Source organism: Ambystoma mexicanum, chromosome 2q, assembly GCF_040938575.1.
Source record: "Ambystoma mexicanum isolate Mex_15411 chromosome 2q, UKY_AmexF1_1, whole genome shotgun sequence".
Taxonomy (NCBI): Eukaryota; Metazoa; Chordata; class Amphibia; order Caudata; family Ambystomatidae; genus Ambystoma; species Ambystoma mexicanum.
This window is the reverse complement of record NC_090924.1, coordinates 1,364,529,083-1,364,552,954: the sequence shown is the minus strand read 5'-3', so window position 1 is coordinate 1,364,552,954 and position 23,872 is coordinate 1,364,529,083.

Below are 23,872 nucleotides of genomic sequence, written 5' to 3'. Positions count from 1 at the left end.
TTTTCTGCAACTCCTTTTTATCTTTCAAGTAGTTCTTGTCTGGATTTTTTTGTAACCTCCTGATTTTTTTCCTCAGGTCACGTTTTTTAGCCACTATCTCTCTGTCACGGACATGAATCCTCTTGAAGTTGTTTAAGCCATTATTACGAAGGGTTACTGTGTATGCTTGTAATAAAACTGGATATTCAATTTGATCCGTGTTTGTTTTTGTTGTTTCTCTTGTTAATGTATTTGTCATTAGCATAATATGGTGTTTGTTTAATTTTAGCCGATTTCTGCCTGGAGTACTAGTGACATTGTGATTCCATCGCGCTTGCAGGTTCCTTTTTAGACCTCGGATGGTGATTCTTATCAAGTCATGGTCACTGTTTTGCATACTAATTACTTTTAATGATTCAATGTCCGAAATTATATTTTCTGAAACGTAAAAATAGTCGAGGATCGATTCCGAATTAATATTTCTCCAGGTCGCCTTGGGGGGGATATCTCCTTTCGTACATCCATTTAGCATCTTCAATCCTCGGACTTCCATCTCCTCTTCCCATGCGACAATTAGGCGGAGTTTCTTGTGTTCTGATTTTGACCTTAGAGGACCTGTTTGTACTTGAGGTTTCAAACGTTTCAAACATTCCATGTTAAGGTTGCCACAGAGTATGATCCTTGCGTTCTCTTCATTTGACAGTATAAAGTCTATCAACTCCCCAATCAAGTCAAGATACTCCCATTCATCTGAGGCTTCATGTTGCCAATATAAGTTTATTATGTGGATTATTTCTTTGTTCTCCCCAGTCACTTTTATTGCAACAGCCATGTATTGGATATATGGGGTCACGTTCATACAATTTGTTATTCTTAGACCTTGATTCAGTTTTACAAGTGTCAATAACCCTGCCATTGGTCTCCCTTTTGGCTGTTTGATCGCTGGATTCCAAGCGATTTCATAGCCTTCTACCACTGGTTCATTAAGGAGCCAGGATTCTTGGAGACAAATAATGTGTAATGGTTCAAGGCCTCCCAGACTATTCTTAAACAGGTGCATGAAGCCTCTAGTGTTCCATGCACCTACATGTAGGGTCGTTGATGTATTTTCTGGTTGGCATTATTGATTTCCTTTACAATTTAAGGACCTTGCCACCCAATTCCAACTTGTTTTGTCGTCATTTCACTCTTGTTTATTCTCTGTCGTGCTTTGTGAACAGGCTTCATTCTCTGTACAAGCAAATGTGATTTTAATTTGCTTTTTAAGTTGACAGCTGCCCCTACCGCCCAGAGACATTTCTTCTCTTTCTTCCTGATCCTTCAGACTTCTTTTAACTGTGACTGTTTGAAGAGATTTTGTGTTTCTTTGTTCTTTCAACTCTTCAGATCTTTTTACGATTTCTGGTTGCGTGATTTTACATTTTATGTTTGGGGACTCACCCCATGGCTCCGATATCCCAAAACCTAGATCTTCAAAATCGACTGAGTGCTCAACAATTATATCTCTGATGGCACGAGAATAAATATGCAGTAATACACGATGAGTAATTTCTTCGTGTATAAATTCGACCGTTTTGATATTGTTCGTTGTTACTGAACGAAGCCGGGGGAGATGATTCAGAACTTTGAGCACGTTATACCTGTTTAGAATCAGGCCATCATTCGATGAGAAGTTTCGTTCCAAGAGGAGACAAAAGTTAGAAGTTATGTCCTGCTTTTTTTTTGTCAACAATTTTTGTTTGTCGAATGATGATCTTTTATCCTCTCTCCAATCCTCTTGAACCTTTTCATTTCATGTCTGGTCTCTTTCCTTATTCAGTAAAATCGTTTTTATATCCGTTGCTTCTCCATGACTCAGCTCACGGAGGTTAGATTTTACACTTTGGTGTCTCTCCTGGGCACTTTCTTTCTTCTCTGTAAATACGCACCTCTTTATTATTTGTGTATTATCTTCTGCTATCTGGAAGAGAATCGAACGCTTTTTTTCTTTTTCTGGTGTTATTTCTATTATACAAATTCTAGATGGTTTTATTTTGTCGTGTTGTTTGATCGACGCTTTGTTACAACTGTGCGACCCTGATGTCAATTTCTGCTCATTTTCGCGTTCTTCATCCGATACTTGATCTTCATCATTTGATTCGTAAGTGGATAGGTTAGCTAATTCCTCTATCATTCGAATGTCATCATCGTCATCACATTCGTGTATGGATGCTTGATTTTCGTCATTTCTCTCCGCAGCTGGAGATTTTGTGATCAGGGTTTCCGACTCAGACACCTGATCTCTTGGTGAAGATTTGCTTAAGTCTGTTTGGATCGTGACATTTAATGATTTAATGTTTCTTAAGAATTTAGGCATGTTTTTTGTTTTCTTAGTCTGTTTTGTTGGTATTTTTTTTTTATTGCTCCTTCTTTAATTAAGCTCTCTCTTTTGGTCTTGTCAAAAATAGCAAACGTTTCATTTTTTTTCATTTTTTTCAATTGTTTGCTGGGGATTACAGTCGTGGGTAATCTCTGCCATTCCCATTTGAACATCAGTAATTTATGAGATAGAAGGCTGGCTTGATTCAGGCATATCCACAATAATTTCCAGGTCAATAACCTTTTCGTCTGGGCAGTTCTCAACAGCCTCACCATGGTTGTGGGTCGTGTTATTTTTTTCCGCTAAACATAACACATCGTTATTGGGCGTTGATAGATCTGTCGGTGCGATTTCGCTTGATCGGTCTACTAATCTTGAACTAAGTTGGCTTTTGTGTTCTTGTGTTTGCTGCTTATTATTTATTTGCTCAATGCTGCTCGCTGTAGCACCTTCTACAGCTCTGGACGGATAATTGTCTTCATTAATCATTTGTTGATTTTTTAAGATTGTTATAGCCTCCCGTGCCAACTCCGCTAGAAGCCGTTTGTCATCTGCACTGTTTTTTAATTGCTCCTTTATTTGGGCAACAAAGGCATCATTATTTCTCAAGTTGTTTGCTGATTGATTTTTCATTACATTATGTTCCACGTCCATGTTTATTATTTTGCCATTTACGTACGCCATGAGCGTGATTTGGTCTTTAAGGCTCTCATTCAGGTGTTCGTATAATTTTATCAGTGGTGCTACTGTTAGTGTCAATGCGGAGATGATGTTAGGTCTCAACTGATTTATCACTTGTTCGACTAGATCGTAACAGTCTGTTTGTAGGCCACTCGCATCCTGTCTATGCCCATGTTTTTTATTGGTAGTTGGATGTCTCCCTTTATAGGAGCCTCTTGTAGGCCTTTTGCAGTCTGAGTCTGATGAGGTGTCTTCACTTAACTCGGTCGAGTCAGACACTAAGCTTCTCTGTTCCACGGTCCCTTGTGTTTTTGGTTCCATCGCTTCGCTTTGTGTAGCGCTCCGACTCCTTTGAGTAGATGTACTACACCTTTTTCGATTCTGTGAGCAGAAAATGGTTTCTGGGCTGAAAGTTGACATTATTCTTCTCCTCTTATTGGGGCGATAAGAATTTTGTTGAGAGCTTTGGGGTTCCATTCTTTCACCCAATAATTTGCCACATGTGACTGAGTTTGTTTCTTTTGAGATCGAGAAGGATTTCGTGCTCTTCGCATATCCGGCAGTTTGTATTGTGTTACTCAAGGTCGGCGAGAGAGTCATTTTAGCATTAATATTTTTGAGGTCTTCAATTAACTTATCTGCTATGAATAACGAGTTTCGCCTTTCCTGCCGTGGTGCACTTTTAGGGTTATCTCCCAACTGCACTTGCTCCTGAGGGAATTGTTTGTTTAATACTGAAAAGGATTCTATCTCAGAGTTGAAGATGTCGTGTGTTTGATTTTCAACTGACAAATTCCTTCTTGGGTCAGAGAGATCGTCGCTGTTTAAGCAAGGTTCCTCCTCATAAGTCGCTCGCTCGCTTTTGTGTGGACTTAAACATTTTTTCTGGAGAAATTGGTTTACTTTTTCATTGTTTCCAGAATTTTGTACTTTATTGCACTCTTGAATTATTCTTCAGGCTAATACTCTCAGGGAAGGTGGGGGGGCTGTGAGGGGCTTAGACATTAGATTAGACATTATCATGTCATCATTGGGCAGAATGTCCCGATCCGCGGCAGCATTTAGGACGGGATATGTGCTTAAAGTTGTGGGTCTGGTTATCTGAGTGTTAACATCCCAGACATGGCCGAAGGGAGCTCTGTGAGCACCATCAGTGTGGACATTCGAGGCCCCACCCCCGCTCCCACCTCTTGCCGAGGGCCGCATCGTTCTGCTGTCTGATTTCGTCAAGATCGGCAGCCCATCTCCCGAGCAGCAGGACGCGCCTGCGCAGAAGCCTTCGCCGCCGGACCATCCTCCTCTCCGCGGGCAACCCGCCACCGACAGTACGGAAGCCGTCGCAACAAGCGGGGCTTCGGTTACTCCTCCATCGATGAGCGGCTCAAACACGGTAGGACCAGGGAGGGTTAAGGCTGACTTCAGGGGCGCTTTTGTTATCATGTTCAGATCAATCGGATCGAACCTAGCGCCACAACCAGCATGTCTCTTCACTTGGCAAACATTCTGCTGTGATGTCGCAAATAAGCAAACACAGACAGCAGGCATAATATCAGGCGTAATGTCAGCTGTGAGATCAGCAAGCTGACCATAATTTACCCCCCCAGACAAGCCACGTACCGTTTGGTCTTCTGATGTAGATATTGGTGTCATGGTTGTAGTGCAGGCAGTTTGGGCAGGCGCTGAATGGAGCCGCCGCAACCTTGCTCGAAGTAATGGCGTCCGAGGGCTAACACAGAGAGCTTGCGGCTTGGTAAAATCAATTGTTGCCTGCAGCACCACACACCACCGCACACTCCCGAACACTCCCAAACACTCTGCGACGCTCCGCGTGAGAGTGGAGTTTTTATCAGGATACTCCTCCTTCCTTCCACTAGTAGAGCTAGTAGAGGTACTGCACTACAATCCAGCAGGGGGTCAGCCACATAGAACACTCCCAAACACTCTGTGACGTTCCGCGTGAGAGTGGAGTTTTTATCAGGATACTCCTCCTTCCTTCCACTAGTAGAGCTAGTAGAGGTACTGCACCACAATCCAGCAGGGGGTCAGCCACATAGAACACTCCCAAACACTCCGGATCTTCTTTTACCATGCTTACTGTTTGCCTACCGAGAGGTACCACAGGAGGGTGTTGGCTTCAGCCCCTTCGAACTTCTGTTTGGTCACCCTGTGCAGGGACCCTTAGCCATAGTCAAGGAGGGATGGGAGATGCCCACTCCCCCTATTACTACCAACGTAGTAGACTATGTGTTGGGGCTCAGAAAACGGATGGTACTCCTGATGGGTCTGGCTAGTGACAAGTTGAAGGCAGGACAAGCCTTGGTGAAACATTGGTATGACCAGAAAGCTTCCCTCATCAACTTCTCACCTGGTCAGCAAGTCCTGATCATGAATCCCATAAGGCCTAGAGCTATACAGGATAAATGGTCAGGCCCTTACACAGTGATGGAGCTCCTGGGTGAGGTGTCCGAGTGGCCCCTCATCTGACTTCTGATCAGCAGGCTGAGGTGAAAAGTTTGCTTAGGCAATTGTCCCCCCTGTTTTCGCAGTCCCCTGGTTGGACACCTTGGTGCAAACATAACATAGACACAGGAGACATCGTACCTACCAAAAGTAGAGGATACAGAATGTCAGACAAAGTACGGTCTTACAAGACAGAGGTCAACAAAATGTTAGATCTTGGGGTGATTGAACCCTCTAGTAGTCCTTGGTCCAGCCCTGTGGTTTTGGTTCCAAAGGAAGGTACTTCTGAATTGAAGTTCTGCGTGGATTACAGGCTCTGAATGCTGTCACCAAGACAGATGCACACCCCTTGCCTCGAACAGATGAGCTTGTGGATACCTTGGGTGCTTCCAAGTATCTCTTGACCTCACTGCAGGCTATTGGCAAATAGCCCTAGCAGAACATGCCAAGGAGAAGACAGGGTTCTCAACTCCAGACGGTCTTTACCAGTTCAGGGTAATGCCGTTTGGGTTGAAGAATGCACCTGCCACTTTCCAGAGGCTTGTGAATCATGTGTTAAACGGGTTGGATGAATTCTGTCTTGCATATCTGGATGATATAGCAGTTTTCCATGCCACCTGGGAAGACCATGTGAAACACCTCGGGATTGTGCTACAGGCTCTTCAGAAAGCACACTTGACCATAAACGCTAGTAAATGCCAGACTGGACAAGGCTCCGTGGTTTACCTTGGACATGAAGTAGGTGGAGGGAGGATACAGCCTCTACCCAGTAACGTACAAGCAGTACAAGACTGGCCTACCCCCACTACACAGACCCAAGTGAGAGCCTTCTTAGGACTCACGGGGTATTACCGCAACTTCATGGAAGACTATGGTACCATAGCTGCCCCTCTGACTGCTCTCACCACTTCGAAGAAACCCAAGAAGGTAACGTGGACTGAAGATTGTGAGAAGGCCTTCAATGGCTTAAAAGACTCCTTGTGCCAGGCCCCTGTTCTCAGGGCCCCTGATTACCAAAGACCTTTTATTGTGCAGACAGATGCCTCTGACACTGGGATAGGAGCTGTACTATCACAAGTAGATGAGAAGGGTAAGGGACACCCTATTGGTTACATTAGTCGCCAGTTTAAGGACAGAGAGCTCAGATGGTACACAGTAGAGAAAGAATGTTTCTCTGTTGTGTGGGCCCTACGGAAGCTGAGGCCCTACCTCTATGGGACACACTTCACTGTGCAAACTGACCATAAGCCCTTAAAGTGGCTAATGAACATGAAGGGAGGGAATCCAAAGTTGCTTAGGTGGTCCATAAGTCTGCAAGGCTTTGACTTCACTATTGAGCATAGGCCAGGTGTCCAACATAGCAATGCTGATGGGTTGTCCAGAATATTTAACCGACCTGAACAAGAAACTCATCCAGGGGTGGATTAGTTCCCCCTGTCCTAAGTCTGGGAGGGGTGAGTGTTAGGAAATATTTCATAATTGTAGGTAATTTTCCTTCCATGTGGAAACCCCCAAACTTTTTGCTGTTGTTTTACACCCTGATCTAGACTTTGCTAGAGAAGTGCAGCCTTCCGCTGCACTCCTCTGGGCCTTCGCTCAATTCTTACGGGGAAACTGACATGCCCTTAAGACAGTCAGTACCAGGAGACTTTGTTGCAGCTTTTGAGCAACATGAAACAAGAGTGCACCGTAACTTACATTACCGCGCTCTTGGGTCTCTAGTCATTCCAAAGGCCCTAGAAACTCTCGCTGGACTTATTATGAAATGTGCAAGTGTGTCACGGACGGGACTGGTGGCAGCTATCGTTTCTTTGTGTTTTGAACCCCTTTTGCCATGTTAACCGCGCTTCCCGCGTTTGGCCTAAATGGGTGGCCTGGCCTCCAAAATGGCCATGCCACAAGGTTCTTTGTCCTGTCCGCTGACCGTCTTGCCCCTTCACCTTCACCCAGGTCGAGCCGACCCGGGGCAGTCCTTATTTGGTCATGCACTTTCCCGCGAAACACAACGCTTTTGCGGGCTTCTGCATGCCTTGTGTGTGCCTCCACGATGTGGGCTGGGATGTCTGTTCCCAATACACATCCTGGGTGCTAGAGAGTCTAGAGTGTCCTGAATGCCCGGGACCACCATGGTCCATGATAGGTCCGCATATGGTGTGAGTGTTTGTGAGCAGATCTCCCATTGGGCCCTCTCCGTTTTGGCGCGAATGGAACTTTGGATAAGAGGAGGCTGAAAACACCACTAGCATGTCGATCTCCTGAGTTCTCACGAACAAAGGATAAGGAGCCAAGTATCCTGCAACTAAGAAGCTGAGTCGAGGAATCGCTGGTGAACCGCTGAAGGTTTGGCACCCTGCACTGCTGTCGTCCTGCGAGACCCCTCGGCCTCTGATCGAACGAGAAGGTCTGAAAAGGCGCTTCGACCATTTAGAATAGTGAGAACAACTATTCTTGGCATCTTAACCAAATCCTGTACGTAAGCCTTCGGAAGCGTCCCTGGGCCATCCAGTGGACTGACCAGCCTACACAGGAATCTTGCTCTGTCACCGCTGTCTGGCTTACTGCTAATCCCGTGTCCTCGGCACTCTCACACGATTTGTACACTTGGCGTTCCCAGGTCTGAAGTGAGACGTGTGCTTTGGGACCGGAATACACGCAGTTGCCGAGTTGCCCTGCTGAGGTAACAACCCTGGGTGTGTTCGCTGCATCGGGGACACCCTCGACCCTGACTCCTGCTGTCGCGGAATCTACACGGCGTCAAGACGTTCCTCTGATCGCATCTGAACCTGCCAGTACCCAAACTGAACCAGAGAAGCCTGGGTCTGCCTGCATCGGGGACCGGTGAGTAGTCAATACCCTAACCGGTCGCCCTCCCGCAGGAGCCTATGGCTTTCCATCGCTGTTGTAAACAGCAACCCTTTCCCGCACTCACGCCCTGCTTCTGCCCCCAAGTGGAGGCGTTGCCTGAGTCACAGGGATTTGTTCACCATCTTTTCGTCCACCTTTCTGAACTGCCTGATTTCCCTGAAGAGACTCTCCTTTGCCCGTTGGCACCCGCGTGTGCAGGTACTTTTGAGCACAAGGCTCCACTCTTCGTAGGACTCTGACTTCCTTCTAGTTAGGTGGTCTCTGATGTCGAGCTGAGTCTAACGATTACTTGCACTGCCTGTTTTCCTCCCCATCTAAGTGGTCTGCATATTTCATGCTTCTAATTCCTTAGACCCCTTGGTCTTGCATATATATTGTATTGATTGTGATCTGTTGGTTTACTGGAGTTTTACTGTGATTCTTTACCATGGTCGATGTTACAAAGGCCTTGTAATAAATGTGTCTATATTTTTAATATAACACCTGTCTGGAGTAATTTGTAAGCGTCCGTGCTTTGTGTGCTCATTGCGGGCTTTCAGTCACCCTCACCCCTCTTGAGACCTAGTCTTGACCGCCGCCATCGCTACCCTGATTGGTCTGGCTTGTCCAGAGGTTACCCTGTTCCAAGAAACTAGGCTGGCCTTCTGAACCTCTGCCCCTCCAGGACAGAGTTCAGAAATCCATCTTAACACTGTCTTCCCTCTGTTCCCCTCCCTTTGTCTCGTCGTGCCTTGAAACAGTTGTGTATAGGAATGCTGTAAATGCCATATCATATAATTATCTCTTTCCTGTCCCCTCCACTTCCTCTAGCACAAAGCACTTTGGCTGTGATATCAGCAGGGCTAAGTCCACTCATTTCAGAGCAGGGATTAAGCCACTAAGGCAGGCTAACTTTAGTCTAATCACCTGTGGACCTGTGTCTTTAAAAGAAGGGGTTACCCACCACTTCTTAGAATCATCTTTTGAACACCAATCTTTCAAGCAGATTTCATGGGACCTCTGTTGAGAGAGTTGATCTTTCCAAAGTTTTCCGCCAATCAGAAGAAGACAGAGTCTAAGGCAGAGGGAATCTCTGTCCCCTAACCATGCCCAGGGACCAGTGGCAGTGAACTGCTGCTGGAAGCAGTCCCGCCTCTTCCAGCCACAGAGGTACCCTGGCCTCACTGTGTTGGTTGAAGGACCCCTACAGTTGTGTGCCAGCCTCACCCATGTTTGGGAGCATGTGAAAAGGATAATCTTGCCCCAGAGCCACTAGATTGGGACTCTCAGCACCCTGAGCGCCAAGACAGCTGGAATCCTAGTGTTGTCACCATTGAATTGCTTGGAGCTGTGTTTTGAAGAACAGTTCAAAACATTTTTCCCACCACGACTCTTCGGTGCTGCCTTTTGCACTCTCCCGATCTTCAAATCGCTCGTGCTGTGCCAAGAATCTGGTTTTGCGTTGCCAAGTACTGCAAAGAGGCACTATTGGCTATTACTGTCCCTTTAGCCCAGTTCTGGGCTCTAGTGACTTGGTAGGTCACCAATTCCCTTTTTACATTCAATAAATATATATGTTTTAAGAATCTTGTGGGTTACTTGCCTTACACCCCTGATTCATTACTCAGAGTGCTACATTGTGCTATCTTTGCTTATTCTCTTTTCTTTCCTCGGGTGGGTTTTTGTAAATGGTGTGTTGTATTAAAATGTATCCATTTTCAAATAGAAGCTTGATTGGACAGTCCCTTTAATTTGGACTGTTATACTTTGATGCTGAAGCACATTCACACCCCTCTTAAGTGCATAGCCATCCCTCGGCCCATGTTGCTCCCCTTTTCAGTTCTTAATCAAATCATAACACACTCTGATTGGCCAATGCACACAACAAATGCTCTGGATGCATGCTGTGCAGAGTAATCCCTTTAAATGAGCAGTGTCTTTGACTGAACCCACTGTATTTTTTACTTGTGGCAAGAAATAGCATTAGTCTGCTGACCATGTGATGAATCATTCCCTCTACCAACGCAGGCTGGTGAGACAGAAATGCCACTGGCTAGGATATGACCTACTTACACATGGCACATTACAAATGGCTTCTGATCCTCGAGCGCCGAGGAAAACAGTGCCAAGCAAATCCCTGCTCTGTATATACCGTTCACTCCCTGCAATTATTTTGAGATTACATTTGTGAGTTAGCTGTCCATCGACATTAGCTCTTTAAGCTGCCACATCCTCTTCTCGAGATGCAGTGCAGGGCTTAAAATGTTGGCTGATCACCAAATAGTGTGATCCGGGGCAAACTCATTTGTGTCCCTTATGTACACTAACTGGGAGTGATTCGAAATAGAAAAGCCACTCATCCTAGGGTGGTCGCTCTAGTGATCAAGTTCCTTGCTTTTTAAATAATAAGGGATAATTGGACTTCTTCCTAACTCCGGTTCAGCCCATGTACTTTCTTCTTTTCACTTACAAAATATGTCATAAATAGCAACATTCTGATAATTTAAACAAACGCCAACCAATCATTATCATGGTAAAAAATTGCTCTTTAAAAACTATTACTACAAACCCCATCGTGCAATGAGCGCTGTGTGATCTCATGCAGAAAAATGAATTGCAATATACTTGGGATTGGAAACTGGCCCTTGTATTTGCAAATTGCATGACATCCACAAAACCATATGTCCCTCCCTTCCAGGCTACCCCACACAGCCAGGCTGCGCCCTTCACCCCGCATTCAGCCTGTCTGAATGACTGTCTCTACTCCTGGCTCTTTCTCTCCTCTTTCCGACCTGCACTTATGTTCTGCACTTACTGTACACTTGCCACCTGCTGGCCGTTTTTATTTATCTTTTTTATTGTACTATCCCTTGTATTGCACTTCCCCCCTCTCCCTTCCCCCCGCACTTTTCCCTTTCCCCTTCCCATGCACTTGCGCGATCTGAATGACACCTGGCCTAGTAGGATCGTTGTCTGTCTTCCCTTTGTTCCCCCTCCCATGCCTCGTCGCGCCTTGAAACACTTGTGTATAGGCACGTTATAAATGCCATATCATATCATATCATACCTGTTGAGGGTCCACACTTGGTAGTAAACTTAAAAATATTACCCCCGGCCATGGCTCCTCCAGGCTTCTTCTAACATACTTCTGTGTTAGAGACTACACTTTGGGATCAAGTGCCACTTTCCACTGCATTGTTTGACTCGACGGCGTCAGAATGTGGCACATTCCATTCAATGTCCCTAAAATCCAGTTAAAGTAAATTCTTCCTAAATTGCCATTGAACCTTTGGATTTAGAAGCTAAGCATTTGTAATATTGGAGCGCCAGTGACACCACTGCCATCCAGGCCTCCCATCCATGCAGCAACCAGGATAGACCCAGCTTAGTTTCAAAGTGAGGAAGGGGCCAGCCTCCTCAGGCCATGTTGCCCGATAAATGAGCCAATGTTACAAGACCACTTAGAGAAACAGGCTACCCTTTTCCTTGCTTTGAAGCTGAGCAGGGGGAGGAGGGCCTGTCCCGCTTTTAAGCTAAGCAGGGTCAGTCCCGGGTTACTGCATGGATGGTCGACCGAAAAAAAACTGTTCTGTCAGTCCTTGAAAGTTCTGCACTCAGAGACCATGTTTTGCCTTTTGCTGAATTTCATTCTGGTATTTGTAGTCTCCCAGACAATAATAAAATAAAATGATATTTTTACAGCAACAGTGGGTTTCCCACTCCTGCAGTAACTAGGACGAACCCTGCTTAGCTTGAAAGAGGACAGGGCAGCCCCCTAAGGCAAGAGACCTAATAAATGAGCCCCCTTACAGGACCACTTAGAGAAACATGTCCTAAAGGGACTGGATGCTTCCTCGCTTTGAAACTAAGCAGGGTCGGTCCCGGTTACTGCATGGATGGGACAAGGTCCACAGTCCCGAATGCCAGGTTGTCATGTTCCCAGTGCAGACGATTATCCACAAGACCACAAGCACTTGTTTCATATTGGGATTTTGTTTACCAGGGAATATTTCACGACAGATTGCTGGGTTTAAAAGGTGAGCACCTTTTATACTTTGCCAACAAATTTAGTGGAACATTTTCTCTCTCAGGTTATTTTTCTGGTGTTCATTACTTTTTTTAAAAGTCCAATGCTATTTTGTCTTGTGCACTTTCTTCTAAGGGGAAGGTCAAATGAACTACATTTGTATATTTCACTCTCAAGATATATGTTCACTTACTGTGTGTATATTCATTGATGCCAGCTTTTGATTTTCGCTATGGATGCTGAAAGTACCTGGGCATATGTTATTCTTGAAATGGGTCATTTTATTCCTGTTTCCAGGCTGCTTAAATGTGGTTAGTTGGGGTTGTGCAATATATCACAACAGTCACCAAGAGACCGGCCATAAAACAAGGGGCTTGGAGCACGCTGATTAACCTAAGTGTGTGGTCCATGGCAAATAATTTAATCTCACTGCGCATTGCCTAAAAACATTGTGAGTTCTCAAAGCCTGCAATCTTTTTATACATAACAATACCACTGACAAAAAAGGACAAAATCAGTTTGTGATTGATGAACGTCTTTGAGCGATGGGTTGCAATTGTTTTAAAATATAGAGTAGCTGTGCCCCGTGGTTTGATAGTGTTTAGCCATGCCCATCAGCTAGTGGCCTGGCAGCGTTTTAAATTTGACAGTGGGCATGACCATGGCCGAAGACCATGCTAGTGGCCTGGAGGCGTTCTAAAAATCTATGGAATAACAAAACCCTTGAAATGCAAGAAAAAAACTTTAGTTGCAGGGACGTTAAGGCGAGCAATACATTTTAACTAAACTTTTGAAATTCTAGGAAAAAACATTAGTTGCTGCGACGTTAAGGTGAAACCTTAACACAACAATATCCCTCGAATTCAGCTATCGCCACCTTAACTTCGCACACCCTGTTGTGTAGCCTAGTAAACAGTGGGTGCAAGGTTAAGGTGGGTTTAGCTGAATTCCGGGGGTTTTGTTGTGTTAAGTTCCCACCTTAACGTCCCTGCAACTAAAGTGTTTCCTTTATTTATTTGGAATGCCCTGAAAGCCTGCAGGCATTGGGGCTCAAAACACTTACACACTCAATACAAACATAAGGGACAGGACAGTCAGATACAATAGAGGGAAGGCCAAGAGGAATTTATTGGGTCTCTTAAATAAGAGGGTTGAGTGCTTTTCGTAAGACTTTACATACGGCTCTAGTCTAAGCACCAGAGGCCGTGTGTTCCAGAAATGTGCTGCTTTTACTGGAAAGGATCTTCCTAGGCCATTTGAGCGTTTGATGGCCGGACAAACCACCTGCAGCTGGTCGGAGGAGCGTATCGCTCTGTTTGTAATATAGCGGGGAGTCCATGATTATAGGTACGAAGGAGCTGTTTCAAAAACGCATACGATGGACCATGGTACATGCTTTGAAATGTATGTGTTCCTGTGATCTGAGATGTTAACCCTTCTTGTACTTTTTTTGACAATGTGCACTGCGTTGTTCTGAAGGATTTGGCATGTTTTCAAGTTGGAAAGTGAGGCTATGGTCAGTAACGATTTGCAGTAATGGAGAATCGACAGATTGATTGCTCAGGCAATAAGTACGCACTTATTTTCTGTTATGTAAGGGCAGATGTTTTTAAGCAGGTGGAGGTGGTGGTTGCAGTTCTGGCTCACCAGGTTAATATAGGCATCTGAATTCAGTGAGGCCTCCAACTGAAAGCCCAAGGTTTTGACCTTGTTTTGCACTTTGATGATGCTATTCCCAATTTGGAAGCTTTTATATTATGTGCTTCGTTTAGCCAATGCCTGCCGAGATCCAAAGGAGAGGAGCTCTGTTTTGCTGCCATTCAGGCATAGCCAGTTTTTAGACATCCATACCTAAATTTGGTCATAAACATTGGCTAAAACAGCAGAGTCATGGATGTAGGCACTGCTAATTTCCAGAATTAGCTGGGTATCGTCAGCATAGTTTGTGAAAAATACACCCAAGCCTTCTAGGTGTGGCCATAGTGTCCTAATGTATAGGTTGAACAAAACAGGTGCTAGGCACGCCCCCTGGGGTGCCCCATGCAGGATAGGCACTGTTGGGGAGGAAGCTGGATCCCACTGAATTCTCGACTCCCGAAATTGATGGAAAATAGCAAAACCAACCGACGGTCTTCTCAGAACAGTGTCTGAGATGATCTATGGAATGCGGGAGAAAATCGCGTTCTACTAAATCAAAAGCTGCTGACAAATCAAGCAGAATCAGCAACCCATCTTTTCCCTCATCCGTTATTTTTAACATGTGGGACTCAGATGTACAAGGGCTGTCTTTGTACTGCATGAGGAACGAAAGCCTGATTGCCTATAATGGAGGCATATGCAGTGATTATATCCGGGGAAAAAATGAATGAAATAATACTGGTGGTTCAGGGTGGGGTTAAAAGCATGGGGAAATGGGGGTTTGAGGGAGGGGGCCCCCCAATATAAAACAACATCGATATTTATTTTTTGGTGGTATTATTCCATTCAGTATTTGTTGATTTATTGTAATCAAATGTAACCTTATGGAGGATACCTTTAAGTTCCACATAGTTTTGAATTTGAAAAGTGGCAAATTTATCAAGAATTTTAAGAAAGAAATGACAGTTTGTAATAGGTCTAAGATTGCTTGTTTCTTTTGTATCTAGGCTAGGATTCATGGGGAGTGGAGTAACAGTAACTGCCTTGATTGAATCAGGGCCCAGACAGTCTTTGAATGAAAAATTCACAAATCTGGTCAGTAAGGGGGCTAATAATTCTCTGTATTCAAGAATTAGTTTTGGCGGGAGAATGTTTTCAGGACATGAGGTAGGACCCATGGAGGATAACATCTTCTGCATGTCTAATATCGAAATTGGGGATAGTGAAAAGCGGGTTGTTTAATAGCCCTGGATTCTGGGATCTGGAGGTTAATGGTCATAGTGACAGTGGTCAGAGAATTTTAGATTTTATATCTTGCGTCGGTAATTTAAGCCTCAAAAGCGGCTTGGACGGTTAAGCAGTTCTGGCTTGTAGGCTGAAAGGTAGTCTGAAGTATCTGATTTTTCTAATGATTTTACGATCGCAAAAGGTTTTCCAGTGCAGTTAGAGGATTGGGAAATCATGGTGTTAAAGAAATTCTGTTAGGTATCCACTATTTTAAGTTTGTATATTTTATCAGCATTTTTCCAGGCAGTTCTGTTTTTGTCTGATTGATGTTTTAGCCATCAGAGTTCAAGCTTAAACTTTTGTCTTTTTAAGGCACTGAGCTGTGGAGTAAAGCATTTCTGGTGCCCAATATTGTCCCTTGCTAGTTTAGGTCTAAAGGGATCGATTATGTCCGGCATCTTTATAAAGTTGCTAGAAAAAGAAGACACCAGACAATCAGCAGAGTCTGTAATTGATGTGCCAGCCATGATTGATTCTAGACAGGCTTGAAGATCTTGAGGAAGCACCTTTTTAAAGTTACGACTGGAAACGGTCTTAGTGTGATTATTTGGTTTAGGAGCTGGATACATGAGTTGGATGTGGAAATCTATAATCTAGTGATCCGACCATATGCATGGACTAGTCCAGTCGATGTTAACTTTGAGGTTTCTAGTAACCATCCAGTCCAGGATGTTATTTTTCCAGTTGTGTGATCGTTGTTCTGAACTTGATAATTAATATTACTTAAAGCAGATTCCAAGTCAATAGCTTCTTTGTCCAATTTGTTTCTCTGCGAGTGATTCAAATCTGCCCAAAACAGTGTTGCACGGTTTGGGCCAGAAAGATTGTTTAGAAATTGGGTGAATACTTCATTAAAACCAGGCATTGGTGATGGTGGCTGATAGATTAGAACAAAGATGATGCAGCTATGGTTTGTCTGAGTCATTTGTACAAAAAGCATCTCAGCATCTCACAGCATATACATATAATATATATATATGTATATATATATATATATATGTATATATATATATATATATGTATATATATATATATATATACATATATATATATATATATATATATATAATCATACACACAATCTGGATAAAAGTCTCTGTGGGCCAACATAGAGGCTCCACCCATCTCCGCAGTTCATCCATTCTTAGTGAAGCGTTGTTTCACCAATCTGCACCAAAGTTTGCATAGTCACCTGTTAGGACCCTCCGGACATTACATAAAGTACAGCGGTCGAGCGCAGCGGGAAAGGGCAAGTCGCGCCAAGATTTCACCAAAGTTAAGCCCATCTGGGTCATGGGCGAGTCAAGAGGCTGGCCTCCTATCTGTTCTCGCCACTACTCCCGTTCATGTCAGTTAGATATAGCACCGGCAGGTACTGGTTTTCCCCTGAATTTTTATTCTGCATGTTGCGCACCTGTTGTGGATTCTTCCAGCTCTAACAAACCTCTGAGTACCTTGTTACTTAATTCAAGCTCCCTGGTCGCACATGCTGATCATGTTTACACGTTATCTGTGACGATAGTGCAGATATACTCTGTTTTACGAAAACCTGGCTAAAAGCCACCTCGGCCCCATGTTTCCCCAATTCTTGCCTGAGGGGTATAAAATCATTAATGAAGACAGAGCTGCACCCCACGCGGGTGCAGTGATAGCTGTTATATTTAAAGCCACCCTTAAGGTTATTACTGTACCAGTAGTCTACGATTTGACCATGGAAGCTTTTTTAGTGTGCTTGGAAATCTCTGCTTCCGACTTTGTTCATTTTCTGCCGGCCTATCATCTGCCTGGCCCTCATATGCATTTCCTGCTACCTTTTTCTGGTACTTGTGGCTTCGCTTCACCTGAAATATGTAAATCTTATAGTGCTAGACGACCTTAATATCAGCTTTAACCCTCCTCTTGTCAGTGCTCTAGATGCTTTTTTTGAGGATTTTGTGGTTTTGGGTTTAACCCAACATGTCACTGAACCCACCCATCTTCTTGGGGGGGATCGTGGATCTTATTATTTCTGCAGTCCCAGGTCTCGTAGTCCACCCCTTAGTATCTGTCCCTTAGTCCGACCACTTTCAGATCCTTTTTTCAGTACCCCTTGGAGCTCCCCCTTCTACACCGTCTAGAGGCACGTTTCTTAAGAGGAAATGGCATGGCATTGATAAGTCTGTCTTGGATTCTGCGGTGAAGACTAAATGTCCTGGTGACTTGCCTGTGGATTCTGCCACCCTATCTCAGGCGACGGCTAGCTACTGCCAATCAATTTTCACCCTTTAAAACCATGCAGCTGCATGGCCGCCCGTCTCAGGGATGGTTCACGGAAGAACTGAGAGTGGCTAAACTGGGCTTCACCAAGCAGAGCACACGTGGCGCTCTTCTTATAGGCCTTGTAATAGAATGGCCTTCTCCTCGCTCTCCAGAAACTATCATCTGGCCATTAAGTGAGCCAAACATAAATGTTTTACTCTCAAGATTGAAACAGCACTCAATCAATCGAAGGAGCTATTTGCAGGCATTAAATCCTTTTCTTCTATAGCTCACTTTCTTCCCACAGCGCCTCCATCTCAGTCACACTGTGATGCACTTGCTAAATGTTTCCATTCCAAAATTGTCAATATTCGAAACAATATTCATCTCACGCAGGTTAGCCCTGATGTGACCATCGTGGGGCGCAGCCAGCCAGCTAGCTCTGGCTGGGCTACATTCCCTGCCATCTCTGATGAGGCTGTAATGAAGGCCATTGCTCACCTGAAATCTGCAGCCCCATCCGACCCATTCCTCTATTTATTCTTAAAGATCTCTTCCCTGAGATTATTCCTCTGGCGACCCAGGTGGTAAACCATTCTTGTTGCTCTGGTGTGATCCCTAAAAAACGTAAACAGGCTATCGTGGTCCCTCTTTTCAAGAAGCCATCACTGGATGCCTCTGTTCTGTCCAACCTCCGCCTTAACTCTGTACTTCCCTTCTTTATAAAGCTTCTTGAGGCCTTGATATCTCCACTTCTTTCCTTGTTTCTTGAGTCCTCCTCAGTGCTTGACCCCTTTGAATCAGGTTACCGCCCCTGGAGAGGTACGGAAAGTGTCCTAGTTTCAGTAATGGATGACATGGCCAGGGGGTTAATGGAGGTGGTGTGAGCTCCCTAATTCTGTTCGATCTATCAGCGGCCTTCGTCACTATTGACCACCCCATACTCCTATCCCGCCTGGCCTCTATCGGCATCTCAGGTCCTGTCGTGGCATGGTTTTCCTCTTTTATGACCGATTGGGGCCAATCAGTATCTTTACCTCCTTTTATCTCTTTTCTCTATTTTCTTACCTGTGGCATCGTCCAGGGTATTGCCTTGTCCCTGATGTTATTTAACATCTATGTGCAGCCTTTGGTTGACTCATCCGCTCTCGCAGCTTCAGGTGCTACTCATGTGCTGATGACATGCAGAACCTGGTCCGTTTAGATATGGACCAGGAGGAGGTGTTATTGCCTAGCAGCCGTGGGGGATGGATGGGTGCCAATTGGCTAAAACTCAACTGGGACAAGAGTGAGGTCCTGGTGGTGGGCCCCTCATCTGAATCATATTCTTGTACCTCGGCCTTCTGGGTGAATTTCCTATTCCAGTGACAGTAGTTAAACATCTTGGGGTCTATCTCTCTGCTTCTTTGTCCATGGCATCATAGGTGAGTGCAGTGTGCCAGACTGGCCACTTCTTACTGAAGGTTCTTTGGAAGATCTTCCTCCTTCTCTTCACCCTCCAGTTCTGTCTTTTCTTATTTCCAGCGGGCTTGGCGATTGTAATGCTCTTTACCTGGCCCAGTCCTCATCGCCAGCAACTGCTCGAACAGCCACAACCACCCCTCATCGCTCCCCCATTAGCCCAGTGCTACGTTCTTTGCACTGGCTCCCGGTGAAACAATCTCTCTGTCTTGTTCACATACCACCAGGCTGGTGCTAATTTCTTGTGGGATAAATTCACTCCTTATATTCCTGGCCACCCTCTTCGATCAAGCAATGACTGTCTGGTCGTTGTCCCGCGATCTCATCTTCAAAGAGTGGGCGGTCGAGCGTTTTCGGTGGCCATTAGTAAGTTATGGAATGGTCTCCCTTTAACTTTGAGGCTGACCACGAACCACCTGCACTTCTGTTTTTTTGTTAAAAACTCTGCCCTTTCATTAGTCCCCTAGATTGATGTTGTACTACTGTGACTATCCTCGTGCCAAGATCCATACGGGTGTACGTGCACGTTATAAATCTGAGTAACATAACATAACAAACATTACTTGCTACATGACATTTGGACGCCCCACCCTTTCCCCTGGATTCCAGCACCTTCACACAAGAGACGGTTGCCTTGAATCTGCGAAACAGCAATGTGGTCGTAGAAGGACCGATCACGACACAGGGAACAAAACTTGAGGTCCCTCTAGGACTTCAAAAACCAAGTTTCGAGGCCCTAGGACGCATGGTTTCCAAGAGATTTGCACCGCAATGCACGGCAACGAACTGCACCATGCCAGGGTAAGGCGACAGGTGGGCAGAGAGCACAGAAAGTCCCAGTATGCAGCAGCACACTAACTCTCAAAATGAAAAATGTCTGCTCCAGGGTATGTCAGCCAGCCAAGAGCGCCCATTCTCAGTGCAGTTTACTTCAGAGTGCAAAGCACATCAAAAAAACTTTCCCCTGAAATGTCAAAGTAGGAAAGTCCATTTCAGCCAAGTCACACATTCCACAGCGCCACCTAGTAGCCATCGCTGGAAGTTCACCTCCAGTTCTGAGCCAGAACAGACAGGCATTGTAGGTATGCAAAGTAGCTCAAATGAAAATCTGGAGGTGAACTTCTAGCGATGGCTACTAGGTGGTGTTGTGGAATGTCTGACTTGGCTGAAATGGCTGAAATGCTCCTTGCACTTGCTGTCACTAGGTAACCCCAATATAATTGTTATAGGGGCTACGAGAAGCAATGAGCTTAGTATGGAAGCCCGGTATCTTGAATCATTTGAACTTTGTTAAACTGGTGCTTGTTTCCATGTCTCAATCTCATTTGAATTGAAACACTATTGGAGTTTTGTAGAATGCCGTCCATTAATAAGCTTCCCTGCCAGGAGGACTTGAGGATATTTTGGAATGTAGGCATGCATCTGCATGGGGCCTCATTGCCTGGCATGTTCGACAACCAGATTCTGTCGGAAGAAGGCACTTTGGTTAATGTCAGTCTACTGAAGTCAAACAGGTAAAGATGCTTTTGAGCATGTGATGGCAGCATTTCTGGACAAAGCTTTGATAGTGCTTTTCATGTTACTGCAGGAGTTGATCTTGAGAGAGGTCTGTGCCCTATACTCTGTGCCACTGTCAGTCATCCAATGAGTAACTTTGGAATCTGCTACTTTTCTGAGTAATCTCAGATGCTGTGTGTGCTTGAACCTGGGACCTTGCTTTCTCTATAAAGAAATTCCTCCATAAAAGACCTTTTGCCAGAGAACGTTTACAGATAATCACTTTGAGGTCGTAGTGGTGTGCCAACGCTGCTTTTTTCCCTACCGAGCCGTCAGAGGACTGCTGATTTCAGCCTGAATTACAGTGAATGTTTTGCCTAGTACTGCACTTTCAACCGCTCTTTGGCTATATTGGAGCAGCTGGTATGCAGAAGCGCTACTTCTTTGAGGTGGGAATGGTGTGCAAACGCTGCTTTTTTTCCCTTAACAAGCCATCAGAGGACTGCTGCTGAAGGCAGTGTCCTCGTCACGTGAAGGAGGACACAGGATTTATGGGAAGAGGAGGGGCGGGAAGGGGGATCAGTTTGCTAGGAGTTGATGGATAATAAAGAAGTGAACAACCCTCCTCCCGTATCCGCATCTCCTTGGTGCATGGTGCATGAGAGAGGCTGCGTGGGATAGATGAACGGGACCCTGTTGGATCCGAAATCACATTTGGTGACGAGGCAGGTCGACCGACGCAAGTCAGGTCCCTGCTGTGCAGAGGGAATCAGTGTGTTGACTTCATATGGAACTGCGTGTAGGAGGAGCTGTGGGCTCGGAGGCCCCGCTAACCCCCGCAGGCACGAATTTGCAAACAACCCGGTGAGTACGGCCGGTGAGCCGGAAAAGGAATTCAGTGGGCGCAGCCATCCCGCTAGTCACGTCATCGCTGGAGGCTGGGGAGGAAGGAGAAGCATCTCCAAATGGCCCGGACACAGAGCACGGGACTCTGACACACACGTGTGCAAGATCGATCCAGCAAGGCCCAGGAGAAGCCTAGACCAAGTAGTAGCCCTCCAAAGCCTAGCACAGGTCTGGAGGCACGCAGCAGCATGACAATCAAGGTTAGTCAAGACAACGAGACCTGCATAATATTCACAACATCCAGATGCAATACCTACCCAACCACCTACTGGCAAAGGAGGGGAGAGTAGATACCACGTGGCCCACTCCACAGTCAAGGCCACAGTCCTTGAAGGATACAAATAACAGCCAAAATGCCAGAAGACGACAACCTGACAGTACCCCTCACTCCAGCAGTAGCCCTGCCGTCAAGACTGCAAGACAGTCTCATCACACAACTACCCACACACTTTGATCTGTCGGAAACCAGCATTTCTGGGCCCCCGACGGAAGAGGTCGGTCAGGGATTTCGAGGTGTGCATAAAAGCCATTGAGTCCATGAAAGAAGACAAAAAGCACATTATCCTCACACTATCCATAGGCCCCAACGTTAGTAACATAGTAGATGAATTCCCATCCGGAATAACTAACACCTACACCAATCTCACGAAAGCCCTCATGGATTACTTCATGCTGCACACAAATGTAGATTACAAAAGACATGTTTTTCATACTACCAAACAAATAAAAGAGAATCAATGGACATCTACGTCATGCGACTATGGCTAAAATTGAAGCATCAACAACTACTCAAATGATGAAGCACTAAGGTCACAAATCATAGCCGGATGCGAATGTGCTGATTTCAGAAAGAGATTATAACAGAAGCCTCGTTCGCTGGAAACAATACTGCACCTTGCACGATCAGATGCAGCACTGGCGTCACAAGTGGAGGGGTTAAGCAACATTAAAATCTCCCATCCCATGGAAAATCAGAGAACATACACAAACCAGACTTGACACAAGCCAACAAAGGACACGGGGAACCATTCTGCTACAGGTGCGGAAATGAATTCCCCCATGCGGGCGCCTTCCCTGCCGTTTGGCAACAGTTCTCACCTGTGGCGGAGACAACAGAGGAAGATCATCACAAGGCAGAGAGAGACAAACACAAAGCCCGCCATGATTGTCAAGTAAACCTTACGAGCCACCTCATCGAAGACACAGAGACGACAGAGAAGAGAGGCAGCCACAAGATAGAACATGGGGGAAGGGAGATCAAGCAAGTCAACAACATCCAGATCCAGGAGAAGGCCCAAAAGATAGGTGCGATACCTTGTTGAACAGTCACAATCAGATAGCCAATCCAGCACATCATTGGAAGAAGACTCTAGAAAAAAGGAAAGACCTGAAAAGAGCCAAGGAAGAGAGGATACCTGTATGCACTGGGAAACCCGACAGCAAAAGAACAGAGCCCAGTGTTACTCCTCAAGATAAACGAAATGGCAGCTGAATTCATAGTGGACACTGGAGCTACAGTAAATGTCATAAGTGAAGAGGAATATAACAGCTTACTCCATGCCCCGTGCCTCCGACTAGCAGGCATTTATCCATATGGATCATAAACACCACTGCCCTGCAAAGGTGACTTCATGGCAGTAGGCAGATATTAAGCGCAAACAAAGAAAATACCCATGTATGTTCTTGAAGCATCAACGGAAAGTGTTTGTATTCTAAGCTTTAAAGACTCAAATGACTTGAGCCACATACATGCGCTTCACAGACTCATGGCAAACAAATATCTGGACCCATCCACGAAACTAGAACTACTCTTCCCATCACTGTTCAAAGGTCTGGGTAAACTCAAAGATCAACAAATAGACCTACATATCGACCCACAAGCACTGCCGGTAGCGCAACATTACAGCGGAATCCCAGTCAACATACAAAGACAGGTGGAGGAAGAGCTATAGAAACTACTAGATGCTGATATCATCGAGCCGGCGGAAGGCCCTACACCGTGGGTATCACCCATTTTCCCAGTACCCAAGAAGGACTCCTCTGACATCCGGATATGCGTGGACATGCGACGTCCAAATGAGGCAATACTGAGGCAGCGCCACCAAGCCCCTCATATCACGGACATGGTACACCTGCTCAATGGTGCCACTGTAATCTCAAAATTAGACCTTAACAAAGGATACAATCAACTCGAACTAAGTAAGGAATCGCGCTACATAACAATATTTGTTACCCACCTAGGCCTCTGCAAGTACAAACGGCTCATTTTTGGCATGTCCTCAGCTGCCAAAATGTTCCAGGCCGAGATACACAACGTCATCAAACACATCCCCAACTGCCTGAACTAAGGTGACGATATCCTAATTTTCAGGCAGGACCAAGAACAACATGACAACACCCTCACCCACATATGCATGGCATTGGAAGAAGTCCATCTCACGCTGAACATAGAAAAATGTGAATTCGGAAAGCACACTCTCCGATTTTTGGGACAT